This window comes from Budorcas taxicolor, chromosome 1 (genome assembly GCF_023091745.1).
Source record: "Budorcas taxicolor isolate Tak-1 chromosome 1, Takin1.1, whole genome shotgun sequence".
In the NCBI taxonomy this organism is placed as follows: domain Eukaryota; kingdom Metazoa; phylum Chordata; class Mammalia; order Artiodactyla; family Bovidae; genus Budorcas; species Budorcas taxicolor.
Genome location: NC_068910.1, coordinates 31,569,267 through 31,585,523, shown reverse-complemented (window position 1 = coordinate 31,585,523; position 16,257 = coordinate 31,569,267). Strand labels below are relative to the sequence as shown.

At 40.6% G+C, this 16,257-nt stretch overlaps 1 protein-coding gene across 1 annotated transcript in view; it reads left to right on the top strand.

The window, feature by feature from the left end:
- Positions 1–16,257, top strand: part of SHQ1 (SHQ1, H/ACA ribonucleoprotein assembly factor) — a 100,882-nt gene that overhangs the window by 69,551 nt on the left and 15,074 nt on the right. The window lies entirely within an intron of this gene.

Sequence of the window (16,257 nt, the reverse complement as noted above, 5' to 3'; positions counted from 1 at the left end):
GAAGCTGGAAAAAGGTCGTAGGTACATGATGGGAGATCACTAGGGTAATAGTGTGAATTGCATGTTGTACCAGCTAGAAAAGTTCTTGTAAAGAATGAATGTAACCTGATGAGGAAATTAGGATTTAGAAACTAAAATGAATTTGAGGAGAAAGGGAAAAGATATCATGGAAGATTATGTCTGAGTTTGTGGCTTGCACAGCTGAAGAAGTGATGAGAACACATTTGGGAAAAATAATTCTCAGGCTGTTGACTTTTGTTAGAAAAACTCCTCTATTTACAGAACTTAGCTTCTTTTGGGGTGGTCTGCTAAAACTAATGGTTAATTTTCTTTCTTTGCCTCTGTGGATTTTTTTTCTTTAATGGAACTATTGGGTTCAGTTATATAGCTTATTTGCCTTTTTTGTATGTTTATAAAGTTTATTTTTTAAAAATATTTTCTTATGAAATATTACAATAATATAAGATATATGTGTATACTTTAAGAATAATAAAAAAAGCATATATTTACCACCAATCCTAAGAAGTAGAGCATTACCAGTTTCCTAGAGGCACCCTATGGGAGAAGTCCCAGTCATATTTCTCTCCTCCCTTTGCTAACCACAATTATGAATTTTGTGTTAATCATTACCTTGCTTTCCCTTATGGTTTTACCATTGTATTTATCCCAAGTTTAGTTTTAGTTTCACTTGCTTCTGAACTGTATGTAAATAGAATCATACTGTATGTGTTCTTCCTTTACTTGCAATTGTCACATAATGTTTTTTCTTTTTTTTTTTTAAATTTATCCATGATGATGCATGTAGAAAATGAAAGTGTTAGTCACTCAGTCGTGTCTGACTTTTTACAACCCCATGGACTTTAGCTCCCCAGGCTCCTCTGTCCATGGAATTCTCCAGGCAAGAATACTGGGTTGCTGTCCCCTTCTCCAGGGGATCTTCCTGACCCAGGAATCGAACCTGGGTCCTCCTACATTGCAGGCAGATTCTTTACTGTCTGATCCACCAGGGAAGCCACCAGGGAAGATGGTGCATATAGGTATAGTTTATTTTCCTGCTGTGTGAATCGACTGCAGTTTGTTTATCTATTGTAATGTGTGTTGTATTGTTGATGAATGGTTCCCATTTGGGGTTATGAGAAAAATCCTGCTCTGAACATATTTGTTCATGCTTCATGGTGCACTTGTGCAACTTTTTGAGTAAACCCTTTTACTCTGGAGTGGAATTGCTGGGATTTAGGGGATGGCTATAAGCCAGTTAGACTTTACTGGGTAATGCCAAACTATTTTCCAAAGTGGCTGTACCAATTTATTTCAACTTATTCCCTAGCTCATCCTTCATACCAATACTTGCATTGTTCAGATTTTAAAATCTGACATTCTATAAGGCTTCCCTGGTGGCTCAGAGGTTAGAGCATCTGCCTCCAATGCGGGAGACCTTGGGTTGGGAAGATCCCCTGGAGAAGGAAATGGCAATCCACTCCAGTATTCTTGCCTGGAGAATCCCATGGATGGAGAAACCTAGTAGGTTACCGTCCACGGGGTCGCAAAGAATCGGACACGACTGAGCGACTTCACCTTCACCTTCACCTTCAAGGCTGTGAGTTTCTTTTGTAATTTTTATTTTCTTGGCAACAAGTGTTATCTAAGCATCCTTTCATGTATTTATTAGCCATTCATGTCCCTTCTTTTGTGAAATATCTGTCTGTTGTATTGGCCTTATTTTCATTAAGCCTATCTTTTTCTTTTTGATTTTTAGATTTCTCTGATAGTCTAGATACTAGTCCTTTATTGATTAAATATGTTGCAAACATTTCCCCCCATTTTGTAGTTTATCTTCCAGTCTCCTTGTAGTGTCTATATAAACAGAAGTTTTTAATTTTAATGTTGTAGGATTTATCAATATATTCCTTTTGGGGTATGCGTTTTGTTTCTTGTTTAAGAAAGGTTTTTGATTTGCTTGTCATAAAGATAGTCTCATATAGTATCTTCTAAAATTTTTATTCCCTTGGGTTTAGCATCTAAGTCTTTAGTCCACCTGGAACTGATTTTTGTATGTTTTATGAGGTAGGGGATCCGGTTTCATTTTTTCCCCATATGGATAACCTTATTCCGGCTTCATTTATTAAATAGTCCATCCTTTCCCCATGCATCCGGCAGTGCTCACTCTGTCATACATCAAGTTTACATATATACACAGGTCTTCAGTTTCACTGATTTACTTGTCTATCATGTGCCAATGCCATGCTTTCTTAATTACTGCAGCTTTGTATCTTAGAATCAGCTTGTCAAATTCCATGAATAACACTTTGACTGGAATTGCTTTGAATCTATTTATTAGTTTGGGGAGACTAAAACATTTCATCTCTTTGCAATAACATGGTGTGACTCTCTTAAGTTTTCTTAGATGTCTTTTAATAAAATTGTATAATAATACACCATAAAGACTTTAGACATGTTTTGCTAGATTTACTGCTTTATTTTTTGCTTTGCTATTATAAATGATATTTTTAAAAAAATTTAATTTTCAAACTTCTTGTTTAAAATATGCAGAAATATAATTCATTTTTTAATACTGATTTTTGTATCCAGCTACCTTGTTAAACTCTCTTATCAACTTACAGTTTCTCCCCAGTTTTGATATAGGCAATGATAGCAATGCAAATAATAGCAGTTAGATTTCTTCTTTTCCAATCTTTAAATCTTTTATTTCTTTTTGTCTTCTTTTTCATCGTATTAGACTGACTAGAGCCTCCAGTAAAATACTGAATAGATGTAGTGGTAAAGTACTTCTTATCTTGCTCTTTATCTTTTTTAGAAAAAACTTTCAGCAATTCACCATTAAATTGGTGTTTGCTGCAGGCTTCTGTAGATAGCCCTGTATTATGTTAAGAAAGGTTCCCGTTATTCATAGGTTTTGCTAAGAGTTACAATCCCAAATGGTCATCAAATTTTATCACATATTTTCCTCATCTGTTGGGATGATCTTAAGGATTTTCTTCTTTAATCTGCTACTAGACTATTCAGCTATGACCTAAATCAAATCCCTTATGATTATACAGTGGAAGTGGGAAATAGATTTAAGGGACTAGATCTGATAGAGTGAGTGCCTGATGAACTATGGATGGAGGTTCGTGACATTGTATAGGAAACAGGAATCAAGACCATCGCCAAAAAAAAAGAAATACAAAAAAGCAAAATGGCTGTCTGAGGAGGCCTTACAAATAGCTGTGACAAGAAGCGAAGCGAAAAGCAAAGGAGGAAAGGAATGATATATCCATGTGAATGCAGAGTTCCAAAGAATAGCAAGGAGAGATAAGAAAGCCTTCCTCAGTGATCAATGCAAAGAAATAGAGGAAAACAATAGAATGAGAAAGACTAGAGATCTCTTCAAGCAAATTAGAGTTACCAAGGAAACATTTCATGCAAAGATGGGCTCGATAAAGGACAGAAATGGTATGGACCTAACAGAAGCAGAAGATATTAACAAGAGGTGGCAAGAATACACAGAAGAACTGTACAAAAAAGATCTTCACGACCCTGATAATCATGATGGTGTGATCACTCATCTAGAGCCAGACATCCTGGAACGTGAAATCAAGTGGGCCTTAGGAAGCATCACTATGAAAAAGCTAGTGGAGGTGGTGGAATTCTGGTTGAGCTATTTCAAATCCTAAAAGATGATGCTGTGAAAGTGCCGTACTCAACATGCCAGCAAATTTGGAAAACCCAGTAGTGGCCACAGGACTCGAAAAGGTCAGTTTTCATTCCAATCCCAAAGAAAGGCAATGCCAAAGAATGCTCAAACTACCGCACAATTGCACTCACCTCACACACTAGTAAAGTAATGCTCAAAATTCTCCAAGCCAGGCTTTAGCAATACGTGAACCGTGAACTTCCAGATGTTCAAGCTGGATTTAGAAAAGGCAGATGAACCAGAGATCAAATTGCCAACATCCACTGGATCGTGGAAAAAGCAAGAGAGTTCCAGAAAAACATCTAGTTCTGCTTTATTGACTACGCCAAAGCCTTTGACTGTGTGGATCACAATAAACTGGAAAATTCTAAAAGAGATGGGAGTACCAGACCACCTGACCTGCCTCTTGAGAAACCTATATGCAGGTCAGGAAGCAACAGTTAGAACTGGACATGGAACAACAGACTGGTTCCAAATAGGAAAAGGAGTATGTCAAGGCTGTATATTGTCACTGTGCTTATTTAACTTCTATGCAGAGTACATCATGAGAAACGCTGGGCTGGTGGAAGCACAAGCTCGAATGAAGATTGCCGGGAGAAATATCAATAACCTCAGATATGCAGATGACACTACGCTTATGGCAGAAAGCAAAGAACTAAAAAGCCTCTTGATGAAAGTGAAAGAGGAGAGTGAAAAAGTTGGCTAAAGGTCAACATTCAGAAAACGAAGATCATGGCGTCTGGTCCCATCACTTCATGGGAAATAGATGGGGAAATAGTAGAAACAGTGACAGACTTTATTTTTTTGGGCTCCAAAATCACTGCAGATGGTGACTGCAGTCATGAAATTAAAAGACGCTTGCTCCTTGGAAGGATAGTTATGACCAAGCTAGACAGCATATTGAAAGGCAGAGACATTACTTTGTCAGCAAAGGTCCATCTAGTCAAGGCTATGGTTTTTCCAGTGGTCATGTATGGATGTGAGAGTTGGACTATAAAGAAAGCTGAGCGCTGAAGAATTGATGCTTTTGAACTATGGTGTTGGAGAAGACTCTTGAGAGTCCCTTGGACTGCAAGGAGATCCAACCAATCCATCCTAAAGGAGATCAGTCCTGGGTGTTCATTGGAAGGACTGATGTTGAAGCTGAAACTCTTTTTTGGCCACCTGATGCGGAGAGCTGACTCATTTGAAAAGACCCTGATGCTGGGAAAGATTGAGGGCAGGAGGAGAAGGGGACAACAGAGGATGAGATGGTTGGATGGCATCACCGACTCAATGGACATGAGTTTGAGTGAACTCCGGGAGTTGGTGATGGACAGGGAGGCCTGGCATGGTGTGGTTCATGGGGTCACAAAGAGTTGGACACAACTGAGTGAACTGAACTGAATGAATGACATTTTTTAAAATTTCTAACTTAAATTGGGCCTTGCATTCCTTAGATAAGTGTATTTTGGTTAAGATGCATTATTTAAATAGTGATGCTGAGTTTGGTTTTCTAACTCTGTGTGTGTGTGTGTGTGTGTGTGTGTGTGTGTGTGTGTGTGTGTGTGTGTTGCGTGTGATTTCTAGTCCCCCGCATGAACCACTTGGCATGTCTAGGGACTGACTGATGGAAGAGTAGACTGATTCCACTTAGAAGCACCTTAGATTGTTTGAAAGTTCTCCTTTGAATTGGATGAAATCTACTCTTTTCTTATTAGTTTTAATTCTGACCTATACAGAATAAGTTCATTTTCTCTTCAAGTATCTGTTTTTATTTATCTAGAGGATTGCTATTGCATCCCTTCCAAATCTTCTAGATTAGGCTCTTCTGCCTTTAAATGATTCTTACAGGTTCCAAATTTCTACTACTTTGCTCTTCTTTGTCTCTTTTTAAAAAGCAAACTGTACTTTGTCACTACCTCTTCTCCTCCTTTTTTGGGTCAATATCTTTTCAAAGCATCCTCCAAGAAAAATATAATCCTCTAGGTTTGGCCAGAAAGTAGAAAAGAGCTGTTTCTCTCATTTTTTATCACCATTCTTGTATTCATACAATCTAGGAGCCCATCTACTTACAGTTGGAAACCTCAACACGCTACTTACTCTTCGTTTACCATTAACCCTAACCCTTAGGATTGTTTCTCAGACATTGTTGTTTAATTAATTAGAATTTCTCTTGTATCAGCTATGAAGAACTTTGTTTCCTTAATTTTTACCTTACTGGATTTGGTTTTGTTCTGTCTATCTGCTTTAAATCTTTCTGGAGCTATAAGCTGTCATCCCAGATATTTCCTGATCTTTTCTGGATATTTTTACTTGTGTAACACTCTTTGTAAACTTGACTCCTGAAATCCAATAAGTAACCATTAATGGAGTTCTGTTAGTGTGTGAAGCATGAGATATGGCACTGGGGAACTAAAGAGGAATTACTAAGGCTTCTAACCTTAATGAATTAGAATGAACATTCTGTGTTTTCATCTAAGACAGTGAATACATATTGAATGAAGAAGTCTGACATCAAAACTTTTTATTCTCCCACTAGGTTACTTCCTTCAGATGGAAGTTAATCTGTGATGTCAAATGTGAGTCCAGTCAGCTTTATAACCATACATCCCATGTTCTCTATTTTCATCCATAAAGAAGCCATGGGAGACTGTCATATGCCTTCTTAAAACCCAGGTACAGTCTTTGCCCAGGCCGCTCCAAGGGATGGCATCTGTTTTCGTGAACTGACACCAACTCCTGAGGATACCACTTTATCTCCTAATGCCCCACAGTTCATGGATTTTGAGTTCACTGTCTGTGATTTCACCACTTTTCTTCTTCACCTTCTGAAAGTTAGGCAAGATGCATTTCCCTCTTTCCTGTCTTCTCTGGGGCTATTGAGAGCTAGAAATATTGTTGATTCCTTTTCAGGTTTTTTCTGTGGTCAGCAAAATGCCTTTTCTGTTAGTATTAATCTATGTGAGTTTTTGCCTTCCATAATGATATTTATAATTTTATAGTATTTCCTAAGCATTTTTCTTTTTTCCTCATTATTTTCATTTTATAGGACAGATAGCCCTTGGTCAAACTAACAGAGAAGAAATTGCTTTTCTTGGAACTTCTGAAATATAGTTTGGCTCAAACCAAGCCCTGATCACTCTGTCCTCTTAAACGATTGTCTGCAAAGTGAAATCCTGCTTTTGATTTGAAAAGGTTGTGGTCAGAAAGATGTCCCTTGCCATTAGAAATATAAAGAAGCCATTGAATATCATCGTTAAGAGTATGGGAGCCAGTTGGCTGGGTTCAGATCTATGTAGCCAGGACAAGTCATTTAACCTTTCTGTGCCTCAGCTATCCATAAAATAGGTAAAATTAAGAACGTGGATGAGCTGACACATTCAGTATGCTTAGAGAATGTTAGCGAAAAATAAGTAGTCAATAGTTTGCAAACAAGAAAGTTCCTCCATTGATGCAATGCTTGCTTAACAATGATATTGGCTGAATCAGACTATTAGTCCATGATAATAAGAGCTTACTGTGGCTCAGCTGGTAAAGAACCTTCGTGCAATGCAGGAGACCTGGGTTCAATCCGTGGGTTAGCAAGATCCCCTGGAGAAGGGAAAGGCTACCTACTCCAGTATTCTGGCCTGGAGAATTCCATGGCTTATATAGTCCATGTGGTTGCAAAGAGTTGGACACAACTGAGTGACTTTCACTACTACATGCCAGGCATTGTGCTAAGTGCTTTATAACTATTTATGTATTTTTTTAATCATCTCTTAATCTCACAGGTTTTATATGATTTGGGTTATGTCCCCATTTTATTGTGGCCCCAGGTTACAGGTATGGGAACTGAAGCTCAAAGAGATGAAGAAACTCATGCCTGCTTGTCTTCAGAACCTAAGCTCTTAACCACCTTGCTGTGGTCAGTCAATCCCTGTTGTCTTCCAGATCGTTAACCCTCTCTCTCCATGAACACTGTGTACTCCATCTCCGTTGATGGATTTCCAGTGTGGTTTGTATTATTGAGCATTTAGTCTTCTTGGGGAGATAAGATATGCAAATGGAAGAATTAGAGGATTGTTGAGTGAATCCCTGCCTCGTTGCCAGTGATACAGTCGTAAGAAAGATATTGACTCAGAGAAGAGGGAACTTGAAGTGGTCTACAGGGCTGAGTGGAGTAGGAGGGTCTTGACCTGGGAAGTAAAGATGGGTGGGATCTAACCAGGCACAGAGAGAAAGGAGGGAGGTGTACAAGGCAAATCCCCACAGTTAAAACCATTGTGCTGGGAATGAGACAAGTAGCAAACTGGTTGCCCCAGTGTAGCGGGGACGTGTTGGGGTACTGAGAGTAGGTTGGAGCAGTGGGAAGATGCATCTAAGTTTGCAGAATGTAAGGGTTGCAAGCAGGCAGCCATTGGGTCACTGTTGGTACTCAGTTTTGTAAAACTTCTAATTGGTTGTCAGCGCTTAAAAATTGGTAGATTTTATGTCAAAGTCTGGATTTACAGCTGCTCCTGAACTAATAGAAGTTCTGGCAGTTGCTGAGCCCAGATTCCCACATGGTGACAGTTGGCTGGAGCTGAGGCCAGCTGTCTCCATCATGCGGGACAAGTGTCTTCATTCTGCCACAGACCCCCTCCACTTCCTTGCGACTCCATCTGCCTAGCTGGTGAGGGCAGCAGAGTTTGTGACCTTGGCCTCATGGATACGGGCTCTGAGAATGGCTCAGAGGACCTTGTCCTTTCTTCCTGCCCAACTGCAAGCTCTATGTGAGCAGGAGCCAGCTTTGCTTATGTACTACTGTGCTGCTCAGGCTGGAAATTTGTCCCACACATCTCATGGCACCAGTTACCACTTTATTAGTGGGCTCAGTTTTGGAAGCTAAATACAGATGAGGCACACACCAGTAAACCTAGTGGCTCATTTTAAATCCACTTAAAAAGGCAAACTGTAGACGACCCTTAAGCAGCAAATAGGTCACTTATGAAGTTGAGAATGGTCATGGTGTGTGTCAAGGAAAGAGCTGCTGGTTGTTTGTTGCTCTGTTTCCAACACTACTCCTGGACACAGGTAGACATGCTCTTATTTTCTTCTTTGGACACAAACTAAACAAAAGAAGTAGAAAATGCTTCAGGAGGACTTCGGGCACGTACTTATTTGCTTCACTCAGCAGGACAGCAGCATGACAGAGATCACAGTCAGAGCTCCTGGCTTGACGTGCTTTCCCCAAAACCTGTAAAACCCCTGTTGCTTTTCACTAGGGATGTGATCTTTCCTCCTGGCTGCTGATGGCAGCTTTCCACCACGGTTTAGTTTAGTCTGGCTTCTTGTTTTGTTTTTGTCTTTCTTTCCCTTTCTTCCACACTTGGTATTCCTCAGGGTTCTGTCTGCACGCACCTTGCCATGGGAAGCCCCGGGAAAGAAGAAAGTCCAGCCGCCTCTACCCTCAGGCTCGGCTCCAGAAAATCAAAGCCAAGCAGAGGCAGCTCTTCTCTGCCTGCAGCAGGGTCAGCGATTTGTGTAATGTTTTCCCTGTCAGCTTATCTCTGCCGATTTCTTATGTTTTTGAGCAAGAGGAGGAAGCTCCACGGCTGCCTTTTTAAGCAGGTGGGAGCTCAGCTGCGATCAAAGCCCAGCCTTGCACTCCCTGCTGACAGCCAACCCTGCTTTTTTGTCAAGTGCTCCTGGTGGGGCTGGATTCATCTCGTTGGAGTGAGGTGGCTCCAGGAAAAAACCCACCCGGTTGCCCCAACAAAGAATGAAAGGAGAAAAGCACTTACATCTCTCATGCCACGCGGGAAGTGTTTTGATAACATCGTTTGAATCAAACCATAATTAGGCTTTTGCATCTAGTTCTTGTAGGAACATGAAATGCTGTTCAGCCAGCAGGTTTGTTTCTCACAGCCGTCTAACTGGGGGTTTCACTTGTGCTGTGTATGCCTGTATTTAGTCAAATGATATCTTGGATCTACTTTTTCATTCTTATTTTTAGTAATCAGTAATTTTTGTAGATAGTAATTTGGGTCTGATTGGACATCTTGGCAACTCTTCAGTTCTAATTATAGCAGAGTTTTTGCCTGTATGTCTTGATGCTAAAGTGAACATAGGATTTTAAAGAGATGTCCAACAAACTAGTTGAGTCCTAGTTTTTGAAAGTCATGGTTACTACCTACCCTAAAATAGAGAACCAAGTGTAATTGTATCCTAGAAGACTTGATTTGCATAAATGTTTGGTCAAGAATTGCATCCCCCAACATAGGAAAGATTCTTCAGTAGTTCTTGTGGCCAGTGCAATCTTCCAGCATCTTGTTTCACATGGGTAATAGGCCTTTGAGTACCCAGCTGATGTCACTGCTTCCTGGGAGCCAGCACACAGCAGGTGTGTGTATGTTAGAAGCCCAGGCTACCCCCAGATTTTCCCTCTAGTATCAGGCATGCGTTGCCCTGTGGGCCATGGTAAAGTGTGGAGAGTCTTAAGTGTGAAGAGTCCTGGCTTAGCCTGCAGGGCTGAAGAAAGAATCACATGGGCTCATGCATGTGAACACAGCTTGAAAAGCCTCCAGTCTGGTGCTCGTCTTGAATATTCATGCTCCAAGTTGAGGTAGCCCAGTGGTCTTAGCTTTGTCTAGGCCTCATCTTTGTCAAAGAAAATTAGAGTTTTAGATTTTAATTATGTGGTCCAATTTTATACTAATAGCCTTCCAAGGCTATTTTAGTGCAAATTAATTAAAATACAATTTAATATTCAACTCCTCAGGCACACTGGACACTTCAAGTGCTCAGTGGCGCATGTGTCTTATGGGTAGCATGTTGGACAGTACAGATCTAGAATATTTGCATCATTTCATAAAGCTCTGCTAGGCGACCCTGGGCTCAATAGGTTCCTTCCAACCTGCAATTGTGTAGACCTCAACAGAGTAGCTTGCTCAGTCCTTAGGAGAATTTTTTTTTAAAGGAGAATCAATTGTGCCTCTAATGTCCCATCCTCTACTCATACCAGCTGCGTGGATCTGCTGTAATCTTTGCCCTCGTTTCCCTCGTGGCTGAGCATGGGGTCTTCCTATGTCATCTTTCATAGTTTCTTAGCAGAGAAAATTTAACTGTAAAGGATACATTCTTGAGCCTTCAAGTAATTTTATATAGCTTATATTTATCACATGAAATACTGTAAAATTCTGGCAGGATTTTTCTCCTCTTTTCCCAAACCTCTGGGTCTTCCTTTTTAGAAACAAAGTAACATGTTGTCATGTCCCATGAACATGGGCCGGCACAGGTAGGCTATCAGGCTCAGATGAAGGCAGGTAGGAGAAGCAGTTGTCTAAGCATGGATACATGATCTGTATATCTGGAGATTAGACAACCACATGGGAATTGATATCCATATGGCTCTTAGGACTGGAAACAGGGAGTCAGTCTGAGTGCTATACTCTGTGGGCTGGAGGGTCAAGCCGGGAAGAAATGGATTAGTATAAAGAAAGAGTAATGCCAGGTCCCACACTTCAGGCTGTTCAGCGTATTTGGTCTTTTTGTCACCTTTCAGTGAGGTCTTTTCTAAACACTTACAAAAATTGAACTTCCTCTGTCCTTAGCACTCCTAGCCCACTTTTTAGCTGTTTTCCTCATAGCACTTACACCATGTGGCACATTTATTGTCTGTCTTTTCTTGCAGAGTATAAGCTCCATGAACATGAGGATCTTTATGTGTTTTGCTCAGTCCTTGGGCACATAATACTTTCAGTAAATGTTTATTGAATGAATGAATGAAAAAATTTACCTGCTACATTGTTTCATTGAGACCTGTAGGTAGAAGTTACTTGTAGGAGGGTCCAGGTGAAGCAATGGGTGGAGGTTGGGGGAGGCAGGCAAGGGATTGGGGCTATTTGGACAGCAGAGGGGTCAGGGCAGACTTTGGGAGCCTGACCTTGGTAGAGGTCCCTGTGGAGGTTGAAGATTCTGTACAAGATAGCAGCTGACTTTAGCTTTGTAGAATCAGGGCTGAGAGATAAGATGTTTCTAAGATTGAGCCTCAGGATTAAGCTGGCCTAGAAGAAAGGCCATAGGGAGAACCTTGAGCCAAAGGGCCATTAGAGAAGGGCTCCTTGCACCTTTGACCTGGAGCCATGGTTGCTGAGTGGCTGCAGGCTGAAGATTTCAGGTTTATGCTCCAGGTAAGAGAGGGCCAGGACAAAGTCAGGCCACCCTTTCCAGAACCTGTAAAGGGAAAGCAAATGCTTCACCCTCAAGAACTGACTCAGGAGTCAGGGAGAGCCTCATGCTGCCCCCCCCCTCCCAGGTGTTTGATCAGACTGAGTCAGCGATGTTGAAGCCATAAAGTGTAAGGTGGTCATAATCTTCATTCTGATGAAAATGATGGTCACAGCTATCTGACTCAGTGCTTCCGAGACTTTATTGAGCAAACAGGTCCCCTGGGAGCTTGTTAAAATGCAGATTGTGATTCAAGGGTCTAGGGCAGGCCCTGGGATTTTGTAATTCTAACAAGTTCTGGGGTAATACTGCTGCTACTGGTCCATACTTTAAGTAGCAAGGGACTATACTTTAAGTAGCAAGGCTTTATTAAAGAGAGAAGCTAAATATGTCATTGATATCAATTGCTCTTATTAAAACTGTTTTAAAATTCCCCTTAGAAGGGCTGGGAGCTGCCACTTGAGAATGTTCTGATAGGCAAATGCTTTTCACTTTAGTTGAAGTAATTTTTGAGAGAATATAAATAAGCATTCAGAAAATCAGCCTTCCCCAATTTTGATTTTCTGTAGATGAATGCTTGTCGGTACTGTTGTCCAATCTGGCTTTCAAATCCAAGACTTCCCAAATTAGTCACTGAGTACTCCAAGCCTGAGTTGAGTGGACTTTTATGTCCGTTCCCTTCATGCAAGAGGTGGTTGTGCCAAGCAGGATGTAGTGTGGTACACTGAGCCACTGACCAAGCTGGTCTTGACATGGGCCTGAATCAGGGTTAGGAGAAATCTGTTCTTGTGGTACAGAGGAGTTGGTGGCACCTGACTCACACTGAAGGCTCTCCATGCGTTTATCATTATTGCTGTCTGGAAGACTTAAGAGAGAGAAGTAGGAAAGATGAAACCATGAGCATTTTGGAATTTGTGTTCTGAGAGTCAAGATGTCTTATAAATAGACCCTCTTCCATGCATCTCTCCATTCTCTCCATACCAAGATAGAATGTTTAGTCCCTGTGGAATGCAATCAGCCTGTCCCATGGTCTGAGGTTGGAGCCATGGACCTAATGGTGCTCTTCTCCTTGTTCTGTGCTGCCACTGTTCCCATGTTGCTTAAAGCTTCTTCCCATTTTTCTCCCCTGGACAGCTTCTCATAGTCCTTGAGACCATTTCAGTTTAGATGACCTTTTCTGTAAGAGCAAACCTTGTCTACTGTCTTCGCTTTGTCACCACTATTCCAAACCTGAAATGGCTGCCCCTTCTTCTGGTCTCATGGCCAATACCTAGTTACAGTCACCTTTCATCATTTACAGCAGGCATGTTATATGAAGTTGTTACAGACACTCAATTAGCAAACTTGCAACCATTGAAATACAGGCTTAGTTTCTTGTGAGCCTCTGGTCACAACATTTTCATCAACCAATCAGCGCATATCCTTGTCTTATTAGTGTTTCTGCTTAAAGACACTTTATTTCATATATACCAATATTATAGATTCATTCACAGTGAACTCATGGCCAACAGCACCATAACTCATGCCTGAACAAAGCTTATCTAAGAACAAGTGTTTTTATATGTGTTCATAAGACACATTGTAGACTTTGGGCAGTAGATAACAGTTCAACATTGGACTTGGAGGCCATGATGTACAGGAAAATTGTCAACAAAAGCCCCCGGATGCAAAAACCATGGCACTAAGTTGACCGTGAAGAAGGACCATATTTACAGTATGAAAACTGAAACAAGAAGGCAGAGCTGTATCCAGTCATCCCTCAGAATATGTGTGTTGGGTATTGAAGATGCCCACTGCTCTCTGTGCAACCACGAATGACTACATAATGCTGAGGAATATTGATCTTGAGGCTACAGAAAACTGCGACAAGTAGTCAGATTTACCAATACGGACTTTGTGAATAATAAAGCCTGTAAACATTGGTATACAGATTTACACAGAAGGGGCAGAAGAGAAGAAGTAACTATTGCTTCTCTCCAAGAATCTGATATTTAAAAATTTAAGATAAGCATTGAAGTAGTCAATGGTAAGTCAACTTTCATCTTACCCTCATTTTAAGGCATAAAATGGTTTTCCTGTGGAATTATATGTGGGAACAGACTGTCTCTTCAATGCCTGGGGCACCCCTGGCCGATCCTTCCCATAGATGTCCTTCACTCTAGTAGGATGTCTTCTTCCTTGCCAAGTCCAGACTAAGACGATATGATCCTCAGAGCAAAGACTGTGTTTTATATTCACCATTACATCCACCAAACTTGGCACATAGCAGATGGTCAATAAGTATTTGTCAGAAGACTGACTTTGGACTTGGGGACTTGAACTGAAAAGCTGCAGCTCAGTTTACTTGCTTCTGGTCCTTGTCCACCACCCTTTAATCTCAGTTCCTCAGCTCTGAAACCTGCAAAGTTCTGAAATCAGAAGTATTTTCAGGGCAATGGACAGCAAAACCTGACTGACCTAAATTCATCAGGTGACCTGAGGCTATTTATAATATTTATTCAACTTGGAGTGACTAACCATACATCTTGCATAGAAATATTAATCTGTTTGATTACAGATTGCTGCTGGTGGTGTAAAGTAATGCATAGTATAATATTACAGATCCAGAATCACCTGTCTGATATGTAAAACAAACTGGAATTTTGGAACTCATCTAGGTCCAAGAGTTTCAGATGATGTCTTATTCACTTTTAGCATGATTTAGGGATTTTCTGTAGAAATTTTATTTAAGAAGCAAATTTACTTAGAAACAAATTAGAGACATAAATGATTATGGCCTCTGGAAGATGAGGAGATGGTTAAGTGATATAATCTGATAGTTTACCTCCTGCAGGAACAATGTATAGAGTAACGTCCCAGGGTAAGTTTGAAGAGTGGTGAGAATAGTTCTTTATGTTAATTGAAAGCTTAAATCATAAAAAGCGAAGGCGTTGATTAATCTTAAGACTTTATCATAAATATTAAAAATGTGAGTCTTTTATTAAAAAAAGAGATTCCTTGAATTTCAGGACATATTTGAAAGACTGATCATAATGTCCAAATCAGCTATCATTTCACAGAAAAATATATTTGTAAAACGTTCAGTTCAGTTCAGTTGCTCAGTCATGTCCAACTCTTTGCAACCCTATGAACTACAGCATGCCAGGCCTCCCTGTCCATCACCAACTCCCGAAGTTTACCCAAACTCATGTCCATTGAGTCGGTGATGCCATCCAACCATCTCATCCTCTGTCGTCCCCTTCTCCTCCGGCCCTCAATCTTTCCCAGCATCAGGGTCTTTTCCAATGAGTCAGTTCTTTGCATCAGGTGGCCAAAGTATTGGAGTTTCAGCTTCAACATCAGTCCTTCCAGTGAATACCCAGGACTGATCTCCTTTAGGATGGACTGGTTGGATCTCCTTGCAGTCCAAGGGACTCTCAAGAGTCTTCTCCAACACCACAGTTCAAAAGCATCTTCAGCACTCAGTTTTCTTTATAGTCCAACTCTCACATCCGTACATGACTACTGGAAAAACCATAGCCTTGACTAGATGGACCTTTGTTGACAAAGTAATGTCTCTGCTTTTTAATATGCTCTCTAGGTTGGTCATAACTTTCCTTCCAAGGAGTAAGCATCTTTTAATTTCATGGCTGCAGTGACCATCTGCAGTGATTTTGGAGCCCTCAAAAATAAAGTCAGCCACTATTTCCACAGTTTCCCCATCTACTTGCCATGAAGTAATGGGACTGGATGCCATGATCTTCATTTTCTGAATGTTGAGCTTTAAGCCAACTTTTTCACTCTCCTCTTTCACTTTCATCAAGAGACTCTTTAGTTCTTCTTCACTTTCTGCCATAAGGGTGGTGTCATCTGCATATCTGAGGTTATTGATATTTCTCCCAGCAATCTTGATTTCAGCTTGTGCTTCCTCCAGCCCAGCATTTCTCATGAGGTACTCTGCATATAAGTTAAATAAGCTGGGTGACAATATAAAGCCTTGACGTACTCCTTTTCCTATTTGGAACCAGTCTGTTGTTCCATGTCCAGTTCTAACTGTTGCTTCCTGACCTGCATATAGGTTTCTCAAGAGGCAGGTCAGGTGGTCTGGTATTCCCATCTCTTTCAGAATTTTCCACAGTTTATTGTGATCCACACAGTCAAAGGCTTTGGCGTAGTCAATAAAGCAGAACTAGATGTTTTTCTGGAACTCTCTTGCTTTTTCGATGATCCAGTGGATGTTGTAAAACATACTCTTGTGTTAAAAAAAATAAATTCATAGCAAAAGAACCAGTATCAGAGGTCTGCCAAAAAAAGTTTTTCCCATCTGCTTCTCTTCTACTAGTAATAATAAAGAAAATTATTATAATGAAGCACCCAGAAACTGAATCTGGTTGTCTTTTCTCCTTCTCTAG